At 39.8% G+C, this 5,553-nt stretch overlaps 1 non-coding gene across 1 annotated transcript; it reads left to right on the forward strand.

Moving 5' to 3' along the window:
* The first annotated feature begins 3,806 nt into the window (after positions 1–3,806).
* On the forward strand, positions 3,807–3,880 carry Trnat-ugu (transfer RNA threonine (anticodon UGU)). The gene has a single exon. It is a non-coding gene; the product is annotated as a tRNA-Thr (tRNA).
* Positions 3,881–5,553: the final 1,673 nt, after the last annotated feature.

Raw genomic sequence — 5,553 nt, forward strand, 5'->3', positions numbered from 1 at the left:
CTTGTATAGCGCCAAATGACCCCCGACCACCGAATCGTGGATATATCATGTTAACTCGTTCCTGTGGAATAGAGATCTTCACTTCACCACTGTTGTCTCCCCCTTTACACAAGAGCCCCCCGCCCCCCCGAAGGCAACAGGGCAACAGCCAGTAACGACGTCGCCATCCGCCTACTGCTGCCTATTCGGTCCCCACCTGGGGTCCACAGCCTGTTTGCCGGCTGAGTCGCAGAAGAAACCGGGTGTCTCGGAGAGAAGGAAATTCGCTCCAAGATCCGGCTCCACGTGGCCCTTGCCTTCCCCAGACTCTCCCGCGAACATACGGCTAAGAGCGTCGCCAATTCATTGTCTCTGCCCCTAATATGCGGAACCTGGAGATAAATCTTATCATCTTAACTTCGGCATGACTTTTAGCGAACTTATTAATCAAAGTTTAAGGGCTGGCACTGGGCAAGTAACTGACGGAGGCTCATTTGTTTCAGTTCAGTTGTAATGCTCACCTGTTCTCCAGATAAGGTTGTGTAGTATATGTCTCAGAAAACTCTCTACCCTTGATGTGTGTTGTGTTAGAGATAATTGGCAGCGGTCGACGCTAGCATACTGGGAACAGAGCACCACGGCGGCAGAGAGATGTTTAAGGCCATGTCCTCTCCTTTACATCTTCGGTTATGTTGTCACTTTCGCGTGATTCCATCGTTCCGGTGGAGAACTATAGCATCCAAAGTTCAATTGCATTGTCAAGTTGAGTATATTTCTATGTCACTCCCTGTCTCGTGGATCTCTCGTATTGATTTGAATCCTTGGTCTGCTCGCGTCTATCGCCAATTCACACGAAATATTGAAGCAACCTTATTTTAAGGGAATTGTCATATGGTCATGTTCTAGTTGTAATCATTCTAAGAATATTGTTGATTAATCAATTGAGTAAGTAAATTTGAAGGTCGGTTTGGTCAAAATTAAAGTACCTCCTTAATTGCTTTAATCATTTGTATATAGTTTTGTTATGGAAAGTTGGGTAGCCAAACGTTAAAAAATCTGTTTCTTAGGCTTAATCTGTTTCTCTGCTGATTGGAAGTAATGAGAGTTCTGCTGCGCATTCTATGCACATTTTTACTATTTAAGTAAAGCCTTACCTAAGTATATTTACCTAGTCATATCCAAATTTGAAGTTTAACGGGTCTTATTCCACGTAAAGAAATTTATTTATTATTTGTCCATCTGATCTGGCCTTATAAGGCAATCTCTTGTATTTTTGTGATTGTGATTTTATAATGCTTTTGATTGTAATAAAATGTGTAGCAACTACAACGGATTACTATTGTGATTTTGGTGTGTCACTACCACAATCCCATTACATAGAGGATGAAATGTTTCATGAAATATTTAATTATGAAAGCATTTTTAAAGCTAAATATATTTAAACCTGAATTTGGCTTCTCGGTTGAAGTAAAAATAAAAAAAAATTACATGTCTCAATGTTTTTGATACATTCAATTCATAAGGAGGGGGAATATAGGATGAAATGTTTTATGAAAATAATTCAGTGTGAAAGAATTTTTAAAGATAAATCTATGGAAATTCTGTTATTGAAATATACGTGTTTCACTGTTTTTGGAACTACAACCTCCAAGGAGATGCGATAGGGGTACATGTATCCACTCACTCATCGCCTTCCAGCCCAACCTGCAAAGTATACAGACTTGAAATTTGATGAAGGTGTAAATATTACGCTGAAAGCACCATTTAAGAAGAGATTTTTCGAAATTCCACTCCTAAGGGGGTGAAATATGGGTTGAAAAGTTTTTTTAAAAAAAAAAATATGTCCCTATGTCACTGTTGAAGCTAGAACTACAAAACTACGAAAATTGACATTTGGTTTCTCAGCCAGAAACAAAAAAAAAAAAGGTTTTTATCATTTTCCGAAATTCTTTCATTGGGGGCGGGGGATAGAATAAATAGTGAAGGTTTTTCGAAAATAAATCATTATTAAAGAACTACTAAAGCATTGTTAAAGTTACATCTATGAAAATAGGTAATTGACTTCTCAGTTGGATGTAAAAAGAATGTGTTTCGTTGCTTTTGGAAATTTAACTCATTAATAGAGTGAAATAGGGGATGAAAAGTTTTATGAAATATTTCACTATGAAAGCATTTTTAGAATTAAATGGATGAAGATTTGAATTTGGCTCCTTGGTTCTAAATAGAAGAATACATGTTTAATTGTTTTTGAAAACCTAACTCCTAAAGGGTGTGAGATGTTTCTCAAAATGGTTCATTATGAAAGCATTACTAAATATATCTGACAATTCGTATTCGGCTCCTCTGTTAGAATTTTTAAAAACTATGTGTTTCAGTGGTTTTGGAACTTTGATAGTAAGGGGATGAAAATTTTAATGAAATATTTATTGCGTTATATTAAAATATGTTAAATCTGCATCTATGAAAACCGGTATTTCACTTCTCAGTTATATAAAAGAAATATGTGTTGCGGAATGAAAGATTCTATGGAGATATCACCACAAGAATACAAACGGCTTGATTAACAAAAACCTTCGACTCCAGCTGTCGGCATTGTTTTTTGGTCATTCAGTAAAAGACCATGCTTCAATGGCGTTAAGTTTAGAAAGTGTTGCAGTTTATAAAAGACATGAAAAACGATTAAAGAAAAAAAATCTTTGAAGACCATAAACGGTCTACGCAAGTAAAGAAGCGGATGATAAGTTAGCTCTTTATGCAAATGAGTTGGTCACTTTAAGTTAAGAGACATGTCATGCACCAGGAACCAAATATTATAGTTGCTACGATTGGCTAACGGAAAAGTTTTGCAGAATCACGGGAAATCACTTCTGCAAGTGGCTGAGAATCTCGTAATGGATAAAAGTTCTGTACTGAGAATTCCAAGGTGGGAGATGCAAATTCCTCGATTAGGAATTGTTAATCCACATGTGAAACCTGAGTACATAATCCGTGTGACATTTTATCAACGGTGTTCCATAGGGACAGGTTCTCATCCAAAAAGTTCGAAAATTCAATTTCTTTGTAGTTGCAGTTTTTTAAGGTGTACTTGTCCAGACTCTTGGAACGGAAAGGTTTTTTTTTTAATCCGTGCTTTAAAAAAGTTTCTACAGCCCATTGTTTGAAGCAGTGTCACGACTGCCATGAGCCGCGCGGGGTATCCGCCATGTCTCAAACGCCTTGTCACGGTTCGCGCGGCTCCCCCCGTTGGAGGTTCGAGTCCTCCCTTGGGCATCGTTGTGTGTGTTTGTTGTCCTTAGCATAAGTTAATGTAAGTAGTGTGTAAGCACAGGGACTGATGGTTCAAATGGCTCTGAACACTATGGGACTTAACAATTGAGGTCATCAGTCCTCTAGAACTTAGAACGACTTAAACCTAACTAACCTAAGGACATCACACACATCCATACTCGAGGCAGGATTTGAACCTGCGACCGTAGCGGTCGCACGGCTCCCGACTGAAGCGCCTAGAACCGCTCGGCCACATAGGCCGGTCTATCATGTATTCTAGAGAAGCTGCCCGGTCGTCAGTGGCGCCTGTTCTTTCGAGAACAGTTACTATCTTCATATATATGGTTAAACGTTACCCAGCCATTGACCTTCGTCTGTGCGAATGCGCACAGATTGCCCGAAATCTTACGGGAATCGTCACCTTAGTGTGGGCCAGTATTGAGTGGATGGGCAAACACCTATTACGTACATTACGTTTGTGGATTGTGGCCGGTTGGAAATGTGAATCTCACGGGAAGCGTGTAAGGGATAAATGCCTGCAGTCGCGGTATTCATCTGTGTCCTCGGTGGCTCAAATGGATAGAGCGTCTGCCATGTAAGCAGGAGATCCCGGGTTCGAGTCCCGGTCGGGGCACACATTTTCAGCTGTCCCCATCGAAGTATATCAACAACACCTGTCGGCAGCTGAGGGTTTCAATTAACTATCAATTGTGAAGGGGATTCGAAGAACCCTTTGCCAGGCACTGAAATGTGATTTGCAGAGTATCCATATAGATGTAGATCAAAGCTCGTCCCGTGACGCACGTGCACAAAATGATTCATACTGCAAACATACTCGCCGATAACACTGACGAATAACGAGTGCTGCATATCCAGGTTAGACAGATCGGCTTTTCCTGCCAAGAAGAACAGGGAGTTGCTATCTAGGAACAATTCCAGCCAGAGGAAGGGTTGAAAAGTGCTCCTTGGATTGCACACTAAACGTAAATAACGAAAATGCATTTTTGGTTAAAATTGGACAAAGCATAATCCTGTGCTCTCCGTATTGCATTAGCCGTTTTGAATATTGAAAATCTTACTGCAGATTCGTGTTCAGCGACATTAAAAATATACATGTAACCCTCAGTTCATGCAAATCGAAGTAATAATATAACTAAAAGGTTTCCCTAGACGTTGAACTTTTTTTTTTTTTTTTTTTTTGGAGAAACAATTTTCTCAGAACGGCATGCAGCATTAACTAAAAATGGTTCAATCTCTTAACTTCTACCTCTGACCCAGAAAAGTAAACACTTTTCTTAGGAGCTTATACCTATAATATATGACACTGATTAATATTAAGTAATTTTTGTGAAGGCATAAGGAGTGAAATAAACCACCCAAAAAATCGAACTCAGAGTTCGAATTAGTACCGTATCGTTAAATTTACGGTTGTTTCATTGCGGTTAGGTATGCGCTCCCATAAATTTTATGTAATATCGACTGATGTTTTCCATTTTCAATTTCAGAGAAGTAATTTAGTATCAACTGATGTCATCCATTTTTGATTTCAGGTAACATCTGAGAGGCCACACTGCACGCAGTCCGCGTGATCAAATCATAATTGCGGGCGCCATTTTTTTTTACTGAAAATCTAAAATAAAGCTCATAGTATGATCACTCGTAACTCCCAAACAGATCCTTCAAGTGTATTTTCACTGTCTCAAAAAAAATATATAACATTTTTTGCTCATTTGAATGAGAACCTGGCCGTAACCCCGGAATATAGTCACGAGATTTTTTTCGGAGACGCTGTACGTTCGCGAGATGAATTTCGTTCTGCGCGTGTCGATGGACATTCTACAGATATTACTGTTTGTGTGTTTGTGTGTGTGTGTGTACATCTTTGCATAGTTTTCCTTTGACGGTGTAAACAGTGTTCGGCTCAGTTGCTAACTGGCCAGTTGAGTGGTTCCGAAGTTGTCGGATGTGCGGTGCGTTCTGTCTGCTAGGATAACAACAGACTGGCGTGGTGCGATGGCAGAAGCAGACACTGAAGGAGCTAGCTGCTGGGACGCCAGCGAACAATTTATGCCAAGTAAGACGAAGAGAACTATTCTAAAATTACGAGCCGCCTCAATAGTGTTTATCATTAGTAAATCTTGTAGTTGAGACTGCCACCAATCTACAATAACTGACATTTTTGCCTAGAGAGAGATTAGCGAGAAATACAGGATATCCCCCACACACTGAAATTTTGGTTGTGATGACAGGCCTATGGGCAGTGTAGCCCGAGATCTAAGTTAGGTTGGAAGGGGGTAATTTGATTGA

This window comes from Schistocerca gregaria, unplaced genomic scaffold, assembly GCF_023897955.1.
Source record: "Schistocerca gregaria isolate iqSchGreg1 unplaced genomic scaffold, iqSchGreg1.2 ptg000077l, whole genome shotgun sequence".
Lineage (NCBI taxonomy): Eukaryota > Metazoa > Arthropoda > Insecta > Orthoptera > Acrididae > Schistocerca > Schistocerca gregaria.